This window comes from Panthera onca, chromosome D1 (assembly GCF_046562875.1).
Source record: "Panthera onca isolate mPanOnc1 chromosome D1, mPanOnc1 haplotype 2, whole genome shotgun sequence".
Taxonomy (NCBI): domain Eukaryota; kingdom Metazoa; phylum Chordata; class Mammalia; order Carnivora; family Felidae; genus Panthera; species Panthera onca.
In genome coordinates this window covers 90,943,299-90,961,956 of record NC_138348.1, presented here as the reverse complement: position 1 = coordinate 90,961,956, position 18,658 = coordinate 90,943,299, and the positions used below count along the sequence as shown (strand labels likewise).

At 44.2% G+C, this 18,658-nt stretch overlaps 2 long non-coding RNA genes across 2 annotated transcripts; one reads left to right on the top strand and one right to left on the bottom strand.

Annotated features, from left to right (window-relative positions):
• Positions 1–93: 93 nt before the first annotated feature.
• On the bottom strand, positions 94–3,444 carry LOC132662325 (uncharacterized). The gene is made up of 3 exons (XR_009602569.3): positions 3,221–3,444; positions 946–1,064; positions 94–294 (listed from the first exon to the last, which is right to left on the bottom strand). It is a non-coding gene; the product is annotated as an uncharacterized LOC132662325 (long non-coding RNA).
• A 5,382-nt stretch (positions 3,445–8,826) lies between these two features.
• On the top strand, positions 8,827–18,419 carry LOC132661070 (uncharacterized). The gene is made up of 3 exons (XR_009602024.2): positions 8,827–9,109; positions 9,242–9,416; positions 18,187–18,419. It is a non-coding gene; the product is annotated as an uncharacterized LOC132661070 (long non-coding RNA).
• Positions 18,420–18,658: the final 239 nt, after the last annotated feature.

The window sequence follows — 18,658 nt, the reverse complement described above, 5'->3', positions numbered from 1 at the left end:
TAGGTGAACTGAACATTATCCATTTTCTGGAGTTGTGGCTGTTAGATTACATCAGGTATACGGGGCTAACAGTCAAGTGCAGACAATCTTCCGTCTCTTTCTTCTATTTAATTATTACAGGAATGGATATAGGAGCACAGGCAGTTTTTCCAAGTGCTTCTGTCTTCAAGCATCCCTATTCCAGGTGTTAGCAAAACATCCTGAAAAGAGGCAGATTTGATTAAGTAGAGACAGTTGATGTCTAGGATGCAGTGGCTGAGTGCTCCATATTTCCTCTGGGTCTTTGGGCATTTTCTGTAATGGAATGGAATATAATCAGAGAAGGGCCACTTCAGTGATCAAGGAGGTAGAAAGATTGACAATGAGAAGACACTTGTTATACACAAAGGGTACAGAAATAGGTTTATGGGAACTGTGGGAACTGTTGGCAAGGCTTTACTGTAGAAGAACAAGGGGCCCCCTCTGGAGCCAGGAAGAGGCAATTTGGTAGTCAAAAATATTTAGTGTGTGGTAGGAGGTGAGCTTGTGCAATTCAGTCCCACAAAAGGTAGTACAGGTTAAAAATGTCAAAAGTTCAACGAGGGTGAGACAGACTCACTGGTTCATTACAGAGGGAAATGAGGCCAAGAGGGTTCATGTTTAGTCACGTGTTCCTGCTAGACAGAATACTGTTAATGGGTCTCATGGCTGATTTGGATCCCATCTTTAAGGGCTTTTGTTATTGGTGTAGAAAGGGGCAAGTATCTCCATGAATTTCCATGCCATGCCCAATGAAGTAGACAGTATAGAGGCCCGGAGGGAGGCCTAACAACAGGAATTCTGGAATTTGATCACACAAATTCACATCAAGGCTCCAACTCTCAGTATAAATGTGATCATGATGAGTTTTTAACGTCTCTGCTTCAGTTTGCCCACATGTAGAACAAGCATGATAGTGGTACTTACCTCCTAGATTTGTTGTAAAGATTCAATAAGCTGTCTCATGGAAAGCCTTTATCACAGTGTTCACTAGGTAGTAAGCATCCCATCAATGTTGACAGTTGTTATGGTCGTGGTTGTTATCACTGAGGTTGAATCAAATACTAGAGGTCAAGGCAAAGTCAGGGAAAGAGGGATCCAAGCTCTCCCAAACAGTTTTTAGCAACCCACCCTACCTATTTTGTTGGGATCACTGGAAGTCCTGTGTAGTATGTGGAAAACCCAGACTGAAAGCGCCTTGCTAAAGGAGGTTCTATGAGCAATACTGTTTATGCGGTTTGTCCTGTTTGGGCACCAAAATCTGTATTCTAAGGGTCAGGTAAGGTCAACCCATTTTGGGGTATCACCTTTAAAACTACCTAGAGCTTTATGAACACACACAAAAAGATTTTGTGAGATTGTATGGGCCATCCCTAGGGCCCGAGGACAAGATACATTTTACTGCACATTTGATTTAGGCATGAACTTGTACCATAAAGTATAAGTTTCACAGAGGGGATTGATAAATTTCCAATTCCTCTCATTGGTTCCACCCTCAGCTCAGACTAAGAGAATAGCCTCTATCTGGTGTATTTGTGTTCTGTTTCTTCCAGGCTATTCTACCTAGTCTTGTACTGGTTACTTTCTAAGGCCGTCATCTTGATAACCATCAAGAAGTAGTTCTTAGTTTATAGCGAAGTTTACGAGCCTCAGCGCTGTCGACATTTTGGGTCTGCGGCATTTTTGTTGTGGGGAAATGTCTTGTGCATTGCAAGATGTTTGGCGGCCTCTCTGATCTCCACTCACTAGATGCTGCCAGCTTGTGTCCCCCTTTCCCAAATGTCTCCAGACTTTTCCAAATATCTTCCCCCACTTCACTGTGGGGGCAGGGTGCAAAATCATCTCTGAAGGAGAATCACTGGTCTCAAAGTATTATCCAAGGATCTCTTGAAGAAAATAAAACGACGGATGAAATTAAGAGAAAAAAAATAATGACAGCACAAGATGAGTGCTGTGTGGGCCAATGTGTAACAAGCAGCCTTTGCAAAGATTCGGTATTATGGCGTCAGCATCGGTATAGTGGTTGCAGAGCATGAGATGTGCTCATGAGAAGAGCCATTACAGCCTGGCATTACAGTCTGTATGCCAGTTTTCTCCTCTGTAAACTAAGGATAAGAATACTCCACAGAGGGGCACCTGGGTGGCTCAGTCTGTGAGCGGTCCCACTTCGGTTCAGGTCATGATCTCATGGTTCACGTAGGGATTGAGCCCTACGTCACGCTTTGTGCTGACAGCATGGAGCCCACTCAGTACTCTCTCTCTCTCCCTTTCTCTCTGCCCCTCCCCTGCTCTCTCTTTCTCTCTCAAAATAAATAAGTAAACATTAAAAAAAAGAATACCCCACAGAAAGGATGTGTGTACACGTGTATACAGTGTGCACGTGTGTGTCGTACTTAGAACATGGCCCATAAAATGTGTTATGTAAATGTTCACTCTTATTACCTCATTTTGTCACAGAAACCTTATGGCATAGGCATTACTATTATTCCCATTCTATTGATGAGGATACAGAAGTTCAGAGGGGATAAGTAATACGTGGCTTGCCCCTAGAACTACGCGACACAATTGAAATGATAACCCAGGTCTGTCTAACTTCAAGTTCCTAATGGCCCTACCCTAATGGCCCCTGTTCCCCAACACTTAATTATTTATGTCAATATACCCTGCCTTCTTTCTCCGTTTATGTATAAAACAGGGTTTATTTAAAATATTATTTTGGTTTAGCCCTTTGAAGGTATAACTGACACATACGAATTTTATGTATTCATGATGTACAAATTCATGTTTTGATATCTGTATTCATTGTGAAGTGATTACCACAATCAAGCTAATTAACATATCCCTCACCTCCCATACTTACTGCCTGTCTTTCCTTCCTCCCTTGCTTCCTTCCTTCCTCTCATCCATCCATCCTTTTTCTTCTGCGAGAGCACTTAAGATTCATCTTCTTAGGAAATCGCCAATATCCAATCCAGTGTTGTTTGGTGTAGACACCGTGCTGAATATTAACTCCCTAGGGCCCATTCATTTTGTGTAACTGAAAGCCTGGATCCTCTGATGAACATTCCTACAGATCTCTCTAATACATGCTCTGGGTTGTCTCTCATTCTTCTACTCGCCAAGGTTCCATTTTACATTCCTTTGGGTGGGTAACTATACTCATCTCCTAGTTTTGAGAAATTAAGTAAAACAACATACTTACAGCACTAAGCACAGTGACTTGAATGTAGTCAAAACGCAATAAGGTTGGCTGTTACTGTTGAAGTCACCCTCCCATGGGAGGAAGTTCCAAAGCAGATGACTCTTCCTGCATAATATTATTAATCTCTACTCTTGGCTGTAGCTGCTCCTTCCACGACCAATAAACATGTTGACTACAGCCAGATTCCAGGAAGCTGCCCAGTCGCCTGTACTTGTGTCTCTGTATTTAGCTATGCTAAATGCAAATCCCAAAAAGAAATGTGACTGTTACTGCTGTGGGGCATTGTGACAGACCCTGCTCATTTGTTGACACTGCATCCCTACCCTCCTCGCCCCCCACCCCACCCCCCACCTCCTCCAGTATAGAGACAGGGAAAATTAAATACAAATTTTCCGCTGACTCCTTTGCAGCTTGCGGTGCCATAGTCATTTACCATAGTTCTGACCTGGAAGTTGCAAGTCAAAGTTTTCTGGGATTTCTGGGAAGACTTTAAGTTCTCCTGCTTAAAGAACGGGCACAGCTACCAGCTGTGGTTTTGTATTGGTTCAGTGCCTCTGCCGTATGCGAAGATGCATCAACCGTCTTGCTCCATGAAGGACAGACTCGAGACAGAGTCTGTTCACAATGACGTGGCCATGGACCAGATCAAGGAAATCAGGGATAGCTGCCCTGACCCGTACTGCTACTGAACCAATGCCAACCAAGCCCTCATCCAGATTATTGTGTGATAACATTAAAGCCCTATTTCCTAAGAACTCAGAGTCTCTGTTATTTGTAGCCAAATGCATCCATAATAGATACAGACACGCATTACGCATTCTCATGGGGCGGGAAGGCAGTGGTTTGGAAGGATACGTATTGGGGGTGAATTCCTTCTCTATGAATGAAGAGGCAGAGGATGTGCAGAAGGAATTCAACAGTTTTTCTCGTGTTCCTGGCAGACATACAGTGATTTTATCATTGTGACCTTCCTGGTGTTAGGTATTATTTTCTCCCTTTTACAGATGAGAAAAGCAAGGCACAGTGAGATTGTATAACTTGCTCAGAATCACACAACTAATAAGTGATAGAGTCAGAATCAGCCCCGAGAACTAAATCACGATGGCACTTGTGCACAAAGCATGCTTTTCCCGGCACATCAGAACGAATGCCTTAAATCTACCAGATGTGCAAGAATTAGACCGAGGAATGTCTGCACCTAATGACCCAAAATGACTGCCTTTATCACGAGTGGGGCGTCATCTCATCTCAGGCACACAGTTTTGCTCCCCACTTTCCTCCAATAAATTCTATGAAATCTGAGGATCTGTATCAGTCTGAATAGAAGGAAATCTTCCCAGGCTCATGTGGCTGTCCTCAGAACCATTTTGCCAGTCTCCCTCCCTGCTAAGTTCTGGCTGGAACCCACGCTTTTCCTGGTCCCTGCAGTAGATATGCTCTTTTCTGATGAACAGAATTGACAAACCTAGAAGCTTCATATCCAGATTCCCGAACAGTCGCAAGGAAATGATTTTGACAGCTGAGTGATGTCAACCAACTGAGAAATGCAAAATAGAACACGAAGGAAAAACCCAAGGGATGCTGTGCCTGAAGGATCACAGCAGTTTTATTACACCCCAGCAAGTGTCTCAGGAGGACAGGCATGGGGCTGGCATGAAGACAAGCCTCGCCGCTTTTCCTGGATGGTCATCACAGTCCTCTTTTGGGCAGCAGGTGCTCAGAAGAAAAGAGGATATCAGCACCCTGGGTTTCTACATTGGGGGAGGGGCGACCATTCTCTTGGAGCTCTACAGAATTGTAATGGGTGTACATTGCCTTCACTTGATAGGGGATGGAATTGGAGGTGGGGGACACAGGTGGGGGGTGGGGCGCTTCTCTTGGCAAGCCAAATCCAAGCAGAGTCTGCCAGAATCTAATTAGAGGCTGACAGCTTTCTAATGTCATCTCAAGCCCGGGGTCAGCTCCGTAATTATACTTGCCATAATGCCGGAATGCACCCTTTAGAAAGGTAGCTGGTCCACAGCTCGGCTTCTCATCTTTTTTTTAGTCCTTGGATTCAGCCTGAGCCCTCTCTCAGCCCTCATCTGAGACGGGCTTTTCTCTACCCTCATCTGGTACCGCCATATTTCCAATGGATTGGTCTTGGTGGGATCCCAGCTTGGCTTTGGGGATCACTTCTCGCCGAGTAGCCCCAGGACCAGTCTCCAATGAGTGGGTGGGGGAAACACAAACCACAGAGTGGAGCTGAATGCGAAAGCTGCCATATCATAAAGTATTCTGAAGTAATTTTGACTTCTCCAAGCCCAGTAGTCACCTCTATGATATTCTGAGTTTTTGTCCTGGTATGGAGGCAGATAACTTAAAATTGGAAAGGTCACAGAAAACGTCTCTCGTGTAATCTGAGAAACAAAGCTCACAATAAGACATCCAGTTGTAGCTGGAACATCTCCAATGATCAGAGATTTTAAAGAAGGGCTTACGGAATGCCGGCAGTAGTAAGATGGCATTAGGGGTGGGGCCAGAGATGCGATGAGCTTTATTATTATCTTTTTTGTGTGTGTGTGTGTGTGTGTGTAATGACATGGAGAAATGCATTAGGCATTAAGGATAAGGACCATGTCTATTTACTTGGTTGTAGAATTTACATGGCTACAAGCATTTAATTATTTATTATTTTTTTAATGTTTATTTATTTATTTTTGAGAGAGAAAGAGAGAGAGAGAGAGTGAGCGGGAGAGGGACAGAGAGAGAGAGAGAGGGAGACAGAGAATCCCAGGCAGGCTCCGCACTCTCGGTGCAGAGCCCAACACCGGGCTCGAACCCATGAACTGAGAGATCATGACCTGAGCTGAAATTGAGACTCCTGATGCTTAACCATCTGAGCCACCCAGGTGCCCCAACAAGTATTAAAGAAAAAAACAAAACAAACCAAAACCCATCACTGTATTTGCCCCGGGCATAAAAGAAACTGAAATTCCTTCCTTTTACATAAGTGGTGCTGCATCCCGCCCGCACTTGAGACTTTATGGACCTTGCAGACCTAGGTCCCTCCTTCTCCATTGTCTGGCATGGTCCTCCATGCCAGCAGTTTGGGGATTCTCGCTTTAGAGAGCGGAGGCATTGAAAGGACAAAGTACCCCTGAAGGAAAGAACCCAGAAAATATCACGGGAGGAAGACAAGGGCTGGGGGGGAATCTTCTATCAGGCTGCATCTCGGCCAGACCGTTACCCCACACTTCAAGTCAGTGCTTCTCAGGTATGGTTCCCCCGAGCAGCAGTAGCAGCGTCAACCAAAAATTTGTTAGGAATGCAAATTTTCAAACCCCAGCCCAGACTTACTGAATCTACCACTTGGGGGGTGGGGTGGGAGAGGGCAGCGGCAGAAAGTTTGACAGCTTCTCTAATGCCTTGGTGAAAAAAAAAAACAAAAACTGGCCATTTCTAAAGGCAGCCAATTCTCTGTCGAGTGCCTTTGTAATTATATTCTTTCTCCTTATAAAACAAGCCAAATGGCATTTATTTCTCTGGGACTCCACGTTCTTTCTTTCCTTTATTGAAATAATCCGGAGTTATACTTTATTATTATTATTTTTTTAGTTTTTAAAAAATGTTTATTTTTGAGAGAGAGAGACAGAATGCGAGTGAGTTAGGAGCAGAGAGAGAGAGAGGGAGACACAGAATCCGAAGCAGGTTCCAGGCTCCGAGCTGTCTGCACAGAGCCCGACGCCGGGCTGGAACCCACGAGCTGTGAGATCATGACCTGAGCCAAAGTCGGACGCTCAACCCACTGAGCCCCCCGGGCGCCCCTGGAGTTACACATTAATTCGGCCACTGAAGCGATGTCCTGCATTTGGCTCACCTTCGTTTACAATCCTTTTCTTATCCCCATTTTCAAGAGGCAAAAGACGGAGACCCAGATAGATGGTTCGTCTGGGGAAGCACCCACTAACTCAGAGCTCTTTGCAGTAAATGATCAGAATTTCTTGTAACGCTAGCTGAAGCTGACAGTCTTTACAGGATAAAAATACCTAGCAAATAAAACTCTTAAAGGGAGAAACAAACGCTAATGGAAGAAAACATTCCTCGCAAATATGATGCGAATAGAGTTGACGCTTGGTGAGTGTTACTGAATGAAAATATTAGCTGAATAAAAATGCTAACTACAGACACAAATGTTAACAGCTGAACATTGCTGGTAATGCACAGCGAATAATATTCACTGAAAGGAAATATATTAACTGCGGGAGAAAGGAAAGGAGAGGAGTGATTTATAACCAACCAACACTAGCGTGGAGGATGCTTCCTATGGTAATAGATTGTTGTAGCCAGTCCTCGAAGCTTCGGTGTCAAAATGCCTCCACCTGCCTCGGCAGCTTTTTTTTTTTTTAATTATTATTATTATTATTATTATTATTATTATTATTTTAACTCAGTACTCTCACAAGATGGCTTAACATTCCAGCCACCAACAGCATGTATTCATTTATAAAAGAATTGTTTCCTACACTGTCCTAGATCGTTTGCCAAATCGCTCTCCTGTAGCTCATACACCTGGCATCACACACGTGACTGACACCGCTTCTCACCGTCAGGGGACAGACCTGCGGACACTGAGGTCCCCCATGCTTGGAGCCGCGTGGTGACCTTTTTTCAGAAATAGCCAAATTGAAACAAGGTCCCCCATATTTGGCAAGCAACCTTCTTGATCACTCCGCTCAAAGGAAATTTTACGGAAAGAAAAAAAAGAAAAAGTGTGTTGCCAGTCGCTGTCTATATGAGGTAATTGTTTTGACACGTTGGCTTAATTACATGAACGAAACACGGGGTTTGCTGCGATCCACCGTGGCAAATGAAAAGAGCCCTTCTGTGCATGTCTACACAAATTGACTTTGCAGTGCATTGTGGGAAGTGTCAACTGATCTGGGCGAGGTGGATTTGTTGTTGTTTGTTCTCATTTATATTTATTTACTTATGTTTTGTGGGTTTTGTTTTGGGTGGGTTTTTTTTTTTTCTTTTGTTTTTTGTTTTTGTTTTTTGGGTGTTTTTCTTTTCTTTTCTTTTCTTTTCTTTCTTTTCTTTTTTCTTTTCTTCTTTTTTTGGGGCGGCAAGGCAGAGATTTTGCATGTCAGTTACAGATACAGTCTTTGCTCCGAGTATGGCGTTTGCCTTATCAATCTGATTTCCAGACTTTCTCTGGGCCTTACCAGGACTTTAAAGGCTCAAATAGGTGGGTAATAAATTATAAGAGGAAATTGTGGCAGTCTGTCTTACTAGATAGTCAACCCCTGTACCAACCTTCGACAAATCTGTGCCTGGCACATAGTAGGCAGACAATAAATATTTACGGAATAAATGAATGGATGTGTGTCTAGAGCTAGGTATTTTTCACTGGCTCTCAAGGTTAGTTCCATCCTGTCAAAATACTAAAGGCAGGCAAATTTCACTCTTCAGTGTATCAGATTGTAAACCGTGGGGCATCTCGGGTGACTCATTCAACGGAATGTTGGTTTAATGAATTCTTCCTGTGCTCTCCAACTTGTTTGGCAAGGGGCCTGAAGGGGTTAAGGTCTGCAGAGTGCTTGGAACGTAGCTAATGTTGTGTGAATAGCAGAATAAATGATTACTGCTCTGCCTTTATGAGACAGCTTCTAGACAGAAAGGAGCAGGAGGACCTCGGTGTACATCTGCCAGGGCTGGGGAATCCAGCCCTTGGGCAGGCGAGAGCAAACTCAAGATATGTAGATGCAGCTTCAGGCACCCACGCTGTCCCAGAGGACGTGAATCCTGGTGGGGAGATGGTCCCTATGGAGATCTTCTGGATGGGAAGCAATGAAAGATAAGCTATTACCTGCCCACAAGGTTAACCTCTCACATTTATCTCAAACACAGGTAAGCAGGGGGCAGGACTCTGGTGGTATAAATTTTATCTTTAGAAGTAGGATTTAAAAAATGTTTTTCATTTTATTTATTTACTTATTTCATTTTCTTTCTTTCTTTCTTTTTTTTTTTTTTTAGAGAAAGAGAGAGAGCACAGGCAGAAAAGAAGGGCAGAAGGAAAGAGAGAGAGAATCTCAACCAGGCTCTATGCTGTAGGCGGAGCCCAATGTGGGGCTCAATCCCACGACACTGCGATCATGACCTGAGCCCAAACTGAGTTGGACGCTTAACCGACTGAGTCATCCAGGTGCCCCTGGAGGTAGGATTTTTCAATAAATCTTTAGGATTTGTATTTTATTTGTTCAGGGATTAGAAAGTTGTCTATGGCAGGAACACTTCAGGATGTAAAGAATCTAACTGGCATCCATGCCCTGCTTTGCCAGAATCCCCCACCCCCTTCTGTCTCCACTTCCCTAAACAAAGCCACAGCCCATCCTGTTTGCTCTGATAGTCTGACAAACTGAAGCTGGGGTTGGGTTGGGCTGGATCCAGACTGGTGGAGAGCATTAACCCCAGTAGTCAAGCAGTTGGGTGCAAGTCCTGATTCTTTCAGCAACTTGCTGTATGCCTCCAGTGGGAGGTTTCAGTCCACTTGACCGGAAAATGGGAAATCAGGGCACCTGCCTTCTTGACCCACACAGGGATGTTGTCAATATGAGATAAAATAATAATTGGGAAAGCTTTTCGAAAGATTTGAAGACTTCGGAGGTAAGGTGCTCTATGAGGGGGGAAGGCGGCTCTAGAACAGAGGCTCAGACTGCAGCGCCAGACTCTGTGGAGACAGAAGAGAGTTGTGAGGGTAAACTGAGGGTCAGTCACATGACTGTACCAGCGATGACCATCTGAACCAAATTAGAACCAATCTCCCCAAACCAGAGGATGTAGGAAGGTCATGTATACAGGAACAACACGGGGCTGGATACTTGAGTCCTGATTCTCTCACTTGTGAGTTTTTTTTTTTTTTTTTGTGATTCTTGGACTGCCCCACCTAACTTTCCTGAGCTCCAGTTTCCTCATTTATTGAAAGGAGGCGATTTAGAACCTTCCTGAGAGAGTTATTGAAAGGGACTGATGCAGTAATTTGTGTGAAACCCTGGTATTTTTTAGGATCTCAGTAAGAGTTGGCTCCGTCAGTGATCCACTTACCCATTCATTGATTCCCTCATTGATTCAGAACATCTCACTGCCTTGGGTTGGTGCCTTGTCTCAGGAAGTCATTAGCACTTGAGGACTTTTTCGATGGTAAAAGTTGCTGGCTCATAAGCACCATCACCAGCAGTAGTTAAGGGAAGTAAGAATACATCCCTGCTCCTTTGTCTGTACATCAAATTATTCTTATTGTTCACAGGGCACCAGAAGCTTTGGGTTCCTCTGCCGGCTCAGGATCCTCTCTCTTTTGCTGCCTGGGTGCGGGGAGGGCTCCACTGAGCCAACTCCCCCCACAAAAGAAGGAAGAACAATAGGCTTGTTGCCTTTTCTTCCATAAAAATGCTCCCTGAGGTACCATATAATCAGAGCAGGGTTGTGACAGTCAGCATGTCTCTGCTCTCCCCATATCCCAGCCGTAATACAACATTAGAAGCAATTAGAGCTTGTTCTAGGTTGTTTGTAAGATGATTATTATAGCCATTGCAGGGACGTCTCAAAACAGTGGAGTTAAGGATTACAACGTGTTCCACATTTCTGAAGCTGCTAACCGGGGCGGTGCAGAGAAGAGCCTAAGACACAGAGACAGACAAAGCCCAGCTCATCAGCCCTGCCAACAAGGCTCTGGGCCTTGACGTGCATTCTCAGTGTGGGGCACCTGAGGGCTGATGGGAAGCATTATCTCCTTTGCAGAATGGCTGAGCAGTGGGGGCTCAGCCCTGGGAGGATGGGCTGGACCGGAAGCTCAACTACCGTATCCTTTTCTTTCTTCAGACATGTCAAAAAGCCCCCTCTCCATCAGACAGCCAAACATCTGAACCACAAAAGGGCTCTGGCCACAGTCCCTTTCTCTCTGTTCTGTTTAGCAACACACACAAATACTTGACCGCATTTGATGTGGAAAATCTGGAATGTCAATCTTCCACAATTGTACTGAAGCCTACTTTTATTTAGAGGAAACAGAAAACAGCTGGTCAGCTTGCTGTCCAAACTTGTTCACCTGCCTTTCCTCTATAATGCTCTGTAAAGCATCCTTCTAGCTACCGAGGCAAGGAATCATGGGGCCGTTTTGTACTTTTTCCCTTTCTTTTCATTCCAAGAAGTATTTAATATGCTCCTATTATATGCCAAGCAAACAAAGACCCCTGACCTCATGAAACTTTATGATTTTAATTTTTTAAAAATTTTATTTATTTTGTGTGTATGTCTGTGAGAGAGAGAGAGAGAGAGGGGCAGAGATAGAGGAGAGAGAGGATCCCAAGCAGGGTTCATGCTATATTAGCGTAGAGCCCAGCACGGGGCTTGATCTCACGGACCACCAAGACCAACACCTGAGCCAAAATCAAGAATCAGTTGCTTAACAGACTCATAAATTCTGACCTGGACTATAACAGTGGACCTTTTCCTGGGGTTTGCCCTCTCCTCCTCAAGCCTACTTCTTGTGTCATCATTGACCCAAGTATAAGTCTCAGACTCTCCCTCGTTCCTATACAGCCTTGAACCCTGCATCCCAGGCCCTGTATGTATTGTCCCAAGCCTTTTCCACTTGATCTCCCTCTATGTCAAGAGCCCCCAGCTCTAGCCAGAGTGAATTCTCCATTTTTCCCCAACACATCCTGCCTTTTCTCACCCTAGGGTGTAGTATTTACAGGAAAAAGAAGCTAACATTCGTTGCACTCTGCTAACAGACAGAGCTTTGTACACCTTTTAGATTTGATAGCAATCCTATGATGTATAAGGCGGGGGAACAGAGTTGCCTCGTCTGAAGTCATACGGTAGAATGTGCCGGAGGCAAGATTCAGATCTCCAACTGTCTGAGTCCAAATCCGGTGCTCTTCCTCCCAGATCACACAGTTCCTTATGATTTATTCCCTGATTCCAGACTGGAACCACTGGAAGAGCCATGCGTGTTCACTTTTGTGCTACCTCCAGTGCCTGACACAAAGTCTCACATGGGCTGGGGGAGAACATACTATCTGAATTAAACTTCTTTGAATATAATTGAATTAAGCCGAACAAGCTTTTAAAAGACTATTCATTAACGTACGTTTTGGCAGCTTCTTGTTGAGATTTAATCTGCTGGTCTGTGTGTCAGCCCTCTCATAATCTGTGTTTTTTTCTCCTGAATACTATCCTGGTTCTCTGCAACTCTCCACGGTTCTTGAGCTGCACCCAGCTGAGAGCCTTTAGAAGGCCAGTGACGGTAAATTTCTTTATCTGTGTGTTTCAGTTGTCTTTTCTTCCCATTCTCCCTACCTGCCTCATTTTTTCCATTTGAGATCCCCTTATGGACGTCCATTCCCCTGTCCAGATTTCATTCTTACCGGTGTGCACACCAAGGCAACCTTCAGGGGTCCTTGGTTCTGGCTCTGCGTTTCCTGGGGAGCAGGGGGATCAGCACCCACCGCTTCCCTGGTGTATGGTTTCCTTACGGGGAACTGCACATATGGTTTTAAAATTCCTGCCAGATCTGCTATGTGCAATCCTCATTGTTTAATGTACCATAATTAATAAGTAAATATTTTTAGATCCTATTGATGTCGAGGCACTTTAGATGTTCTCTCCAGACTGTTCTTTCTATGCGATACTTGGTCAGGCAGCTTGCTTTATGACCCCTCAAAGCAGTTGTGCTTTCCCTCCCAGGCCCCTAGTGATCAGCACACATCTCCTGGGAAGACACACAGTCCATGGAAGGAGAAGAAATAGAGATCTTGGTCTTTTAAATGAAGATGTTGAGAAAGAGAAGGGGGAAGTACCCGGGGCGTTTCTTACATTCCTTTGCCTCTTGATGTGAAGGACCCTGTGGGTTCACTGTGCCACACACCTTTGGTCATCTTCAAGTCCCAGTTCTGTTACTTTTACACCTTCCAACGCCCACCTACCACATCTGACCACCTCCCATAGTCCCTCCTTCGGTAGTTGTCAAACCACAAAAAGCCACCAGCGGCATGTGGCCCCAGTCTCAACCCCACAGATGGAACTTTTGGTAGAAGACGATGAGTCGCTAAATAAATAGAATGCATTGTAAGTGTTGATAGATTTTCTGTTCTGTCCTGGCATTGTGCTCAGTGGAGGATTACCGCTGTGTGTGTTTAAATGTGACAGCTGTTTCATTCACTCCCTGGCGTGTTGGAGAAGCCGTGATAAAGCCAGCGATATGCCTTCAGAATCCTTAAAGTGAAATCCTCCAGAAAAAAAAAAAAAAGTTCCCCTCCCAACCCTCCCTGTCCCCATTTCTCCGCTCATTCTCACATGCATTTCTGGTTATTGCACTTTATTTCTGCTTTTTCTTTTTTCTTTTCTTCTTTTGCACGTTCTGGATGAGAAATACCCTCTGGAAGACCTTCCACCTCTGGTTGTTGGGCATCCCCGAAGCAGTCAGCTTCATTTTGGTACCCTGGTTGCGGAGGGAATGCAGAGCATTTAGAAATCTTAATTAAGGAACATTTAGGAAGATAGGCTGATGAGGGGCAAGATTAGCAATGGATTTCACTGTTGCCTGCCTACGACTTTCTGTTTAATTATTACAAGAGGAGCTGCCAGCAAATGCAAGAGCTGAAGGTCTGATCCTGAACCGCACTGACCTGGATTTCTGTTTCATTAGATTTCATTTAATTCCGGCAAAGGAGGCAATTTCTTAGACCCTAGTATAGTTGAATGTTAACCTCCAGGCCACAGGAATGAAGGGACAAGAATGCATTTCACCCTGAGCTCTGCCAGTTCCTCTCCTACATACCAGATACACAGTCCCGCCTGGATCCCAACACCTCTTACTGTTTGGGGAAACAGAGGGGATGGGGATCTGGCGTGTCCCGGCGAGGGCTCAAATGAGCTGAATAATTGAGTCAACAGTATCCTCTTTGAACTGAAGAGGGAGAGAGAAAAATCCTCCCCGCTAGATTTACAAGAAAGGATCTTCCTTTCTCTAAGTCTTTCCGGCGTTTTTTTGAAATGGCTGAGTTTGTTTCTGATGACCCCGAGGGACCGCTCCACTGACCAGCTTGTGCCTAAGAAGTACTGTGGTCAGGTGCTGATCGGCCTGGTATGGGGTGAGGGGTGAGAGAAGATGGCGAGAAGAAGGGTGGTAAGGGATTCCCCGGGGACTACAGGTTCATCACATATCTATATATTTCTCAGTGTTCACCTCCTACCTCTTCTTCATCCTAGGTCAATGGTCAAAGTTGATTGAGGGATTCTAAAAACTCAAGCAAAGATATTGAATCCAAGAGGACTTGGGTTCTGCCTTCTCTGTACCTTAACTAGCAGTTAGTCTCTCGGCGTCCTGTATGAACAAAATGGGAATGTTAATTCCTATTTCACAGAAAGCCTCCAGAACTAAGAAAAATGCCTCACACAGCATTCCACACATAACAGGGTCTCCATATATGTTAGTTGCCACTTCTACTCCATGCGCATGGGGGGAGTAGGAAGACCATGCTCTGAAGAAAGCCAAAGATGACCTACCCCACTCCTACTGGTCTTATATTAAGTTGAAACAAAAGAATCAACATAAAAATAAAACATGTTATTAAGGACATAAAAAGTTAGCAAGTTGTGCTATATTCATAGAGTGGAATACTTCTCAGCAGTAAAAAAAAGAACAAACTTCTGACTTGTGCAAGAACATGCACAGGATAGCAGTCTCTTCAGTAAGAAATCAGCGACCTATGGTAACTTGATGACAAGCTTCAGGGATGGACCTCAAACTGTTGCTCCCCTGTATCTATGTAGGATGAGCTCATTCACCGGCTCTCACTTTATTTTGGATTTTCCCTTGGAAAAGGTCATGAGCACCATACTAATTGACTTAAGTCAAACACAAAGGGCTAGGGACAGGCACACCTCATTTTTTGTTTCTTCATTTCATTGCACTTCACAGATACTGCATTCTTCACAAGTTGAAGGTTGGTGGCAACCTTGTATGGAACAAGTCTATCAGCGCCATTTTTCCCATAGCATTTGCTCACTTTATGTCTCTGTGTCCCATTTTGGTAATACTCATATTATTTCAAACTCCTTCATTATTATTATATTGGTTATGGTGATCTCTGATCAGGGATCTTTGATGTTACTATTGTCCTTGTTCTGGAGTGCCACAAACCATGCCCACCTAAGACAACTAACTCAGTTGACGTATGTGTGCTCTGGCCTTTCCACTGAGCAACGATTCCCCAGCTCTCTCCCTCTCCTCAGGCCTCCCTATTCCCTGAGACACAACACTATTGAAAGTAGGCCAATTAAGGGACGTCTGGGTGGCTCAGTTGGTTAAGCGTCTGGCTCTTGATTTCAGCTCAGGTCACAGTCTCCTGGTTTGTGAGATCGAGCCCTCTGCGTCGGTCTCTGTGCTGACATTGCAGAGCCTGCCTGGGATTCTCTCTCTCCCTCTTTCTCTGCCCACCCTCCTCTCAAAATAAATAAAGAAACTGAAAAATCTTTTTAAAGGAAAGGAAAATAAAAGAGAGGAGGCCAATTAATAACCCTACACTGACCTCTAAGTGTACAAGTGAAAGGAAGACTCACACATCTCTCCCTTTCAAGCCCAAGCTAGAAATGATCAAGCTCGGTGAGGAAGGTGTGTTGAAAGTCAAGGCAGACCAAAAGCTAGGCCTCTTGTGCCAGTCAGCCAAGCTGTGAATGCAAAGGAGAAGTTCCTGAAGGCAATTAAAAGCACTACATCAGTAAACACAAATGACAAGAAAGCCTTCTTGCTGACGTGGAGAGAGTTTTCTTGGTCTGGAGAGAAGATTTAACCAGCAACGCCTAATCCAGAGTAAGGTCTGACCTCTCTTCCTTTCTATGAAAGGTTGAGAGAGGTGAGGAAGCTGCAGAAAAAAAAAATGTGAAGCTGGCAGAGGTTGGTTCATGAGGTTTAAGGAAAGAAGCCATCTGCGTAACTGAACAGTGTAAACGAAGACAGCAAGTGCGAATGTAGGAGCTGCATCAAGTTCTCCAGAAGATTCTGCTAAGGTAATTATATAGGTGTCATCGCTACACAACAGATTTTCAGTGTAGATTAAATGGCCTTCCCTTGGAAGAAGATGCCACCTAGGACTTTCACAGCTAGAGAGAAGTCAATGCCTGGCTTCAACGCTTCAAAGAACAGGCTATTTTTTTTAGGGACTAATGCAGTTTGTGACTTTAAGCTGAAGCCAGCACTCACTTACCCCTATGAAAATCCTAGGGCCCTTAAGAAATATGCTAAATGGACTCTGCCTGTGCTGTATAAATGGAGCAACAAAGTCTGGATGACAGCACACCTGTTTACAACATGGTTTGCTGAATATTTTAAACCCACCGTTGAGACTTACTGCTCAGGAAAGAAAAAAAAAAATTCTTTTTAAAATATCACTGCTTGTCGACAATGTGCCTGGTCACCCAAGAGCTCTGATGGGGATGGTACAGTGAGCTGTAATGTCGTTTCATGCTTCCCAACGCAGCATCTGTTCTGTAGCTTATGGACCAAGGAGTAATTTCAACTTGCAGTCCTATTATTTAAGAAATACATTTTGTAAGGCTATAGTTGCCATGGATAGTGATTCCTCTGATGGATCTGGGCAAAGTAAATTGAAAACCTTATGTAAAGGATTCGCCATTCTAGATGCCATTAAGAACATTTGTGATTCAGGGGAAGAGGTTGAATATCGACATTAACAGGAATGTGGAAGAAGTTGATTTCAATCCTCATGGGTGACCGTGAGGGGTTCAAGACTTGAGAGGAGTAAGGAGCTGCAGATGTGGTGGAAATAGCAAGAGAACTAGAAGTGGAGCCTGAAGATCGGACTGAATTTTTACCAACTCATCATAAAATGAGGGGATCAGGAATTGCTTCTTACGGATGAGCAAAGAAGGTAAGGTTTCTTGAGATGGAAACTACTCCTGGTGGAGATGTTACGAAGATTGTTGAAATGACAACACAGGGTTTGGAATATTACATGAACTCGGTTAACAAAACAGAAAACAGCAGCAAGGGTTTGAGAGGGTTGACTCCAATTTTGAAAGAAGTTCTTCTGTGGGTAAAATGCTATCCAACAGCATCGCGTGCAATAGAGAAATCACTCATGGAGAGAAGGGTCAATGTGGTAAATTTCACTGTCATCTTATTTCACGACATTGCCACAGCCACCCCAACAACCACCCTGATCAGTCAGCAGCCATCAACATCAACATCAACATCAATGCAAGCCCTCCACCAGCAAAAGATTATGACTCGCTGAAAGCTCAGATGGTGGCTACCATTTTTTAACATAAAGTATTTTTAAATTAAGGTATGTACATTTTTAGACATAATGGTATTGCGCACCTAATACAGTATAATGGAAACATAACTTTAAATAAAAGGGGGGGGCACATGGGTGGCTACATTGGTTGAGCCATCTGACTCTTGGTTTCGGCTCAGGTCGTGACCCCAGTGTCATCTGGGATCATGCCTCATGTCAGGCTCTGCACTGAGTGTGGAGTCTGCTTAAGATACTCTCTCTCTCTCTCTGTCTCTCTCTCCCTCTCCCTCCTCCCTCTGCCCCTCAAGCACTCTCTGTCTCTCAAAACAAAAAACAAAACAAAACAAAAAAAACGTAACTTTTACGTGTACTGAGAAACCAAACAACTTATTTGACTTACTTTATTATGATACTCATTTTATTGTGATGTGGTCCTTATCGTGTCTTTGTCGTCATTTCCTGACAGTCCCCACCTTGCACTTTATCTTCCAGTGGTGGTGATGTTTTTGCACACCTCGCTCACGTTTCTTCAGGTCTCATATCCTTGTTCACCCTATTCCCGTGGTCTCATCACACCCTCCAAGTTTCCTTTGCCAGCGTCTCACACGTCCTTCAGACTCCGCAGAGGGGTCTTCCGATCTCTGGAAACTTTCCTTTCGCTTCCAGGTTGAGCTGCCCACAGTGCTTTCCAAATGCCCCCTAAACATCCTCCTCTTAGGACACACAGCACACTGGATTGGGAGGTCCTCAAGACCAGGAGCTGGACCTGTAATATCTCCGAGGTATGCCTGTGATCTATGGGTCAACTTACACAGCATTCGATAAAAGATAAAACTTTAGAGACAAAACTCAGATCAGTAGTTTTCGGGGCAGGAGGTGAGGGGCGGTGATTTACTACAACGGGGCACAAAGGAACTTTTCAGGGCTTGGGAATATTCTATATATTATTTATGATGGCAGCTCTGTTTACAATGTACATCTAGAAATGGTGATTTTTACTGTATATAAGTTGTACCTCAATAAGCATGATTTTTTACAGAGTTGGTAAAGATGTAATTTTCTTTCTCTATTTTTCCTTCCTGGAGGGATGTGACTTGTCCACGTTGTCATATACTAAGGATCCCGTGGAGGCCTCCCT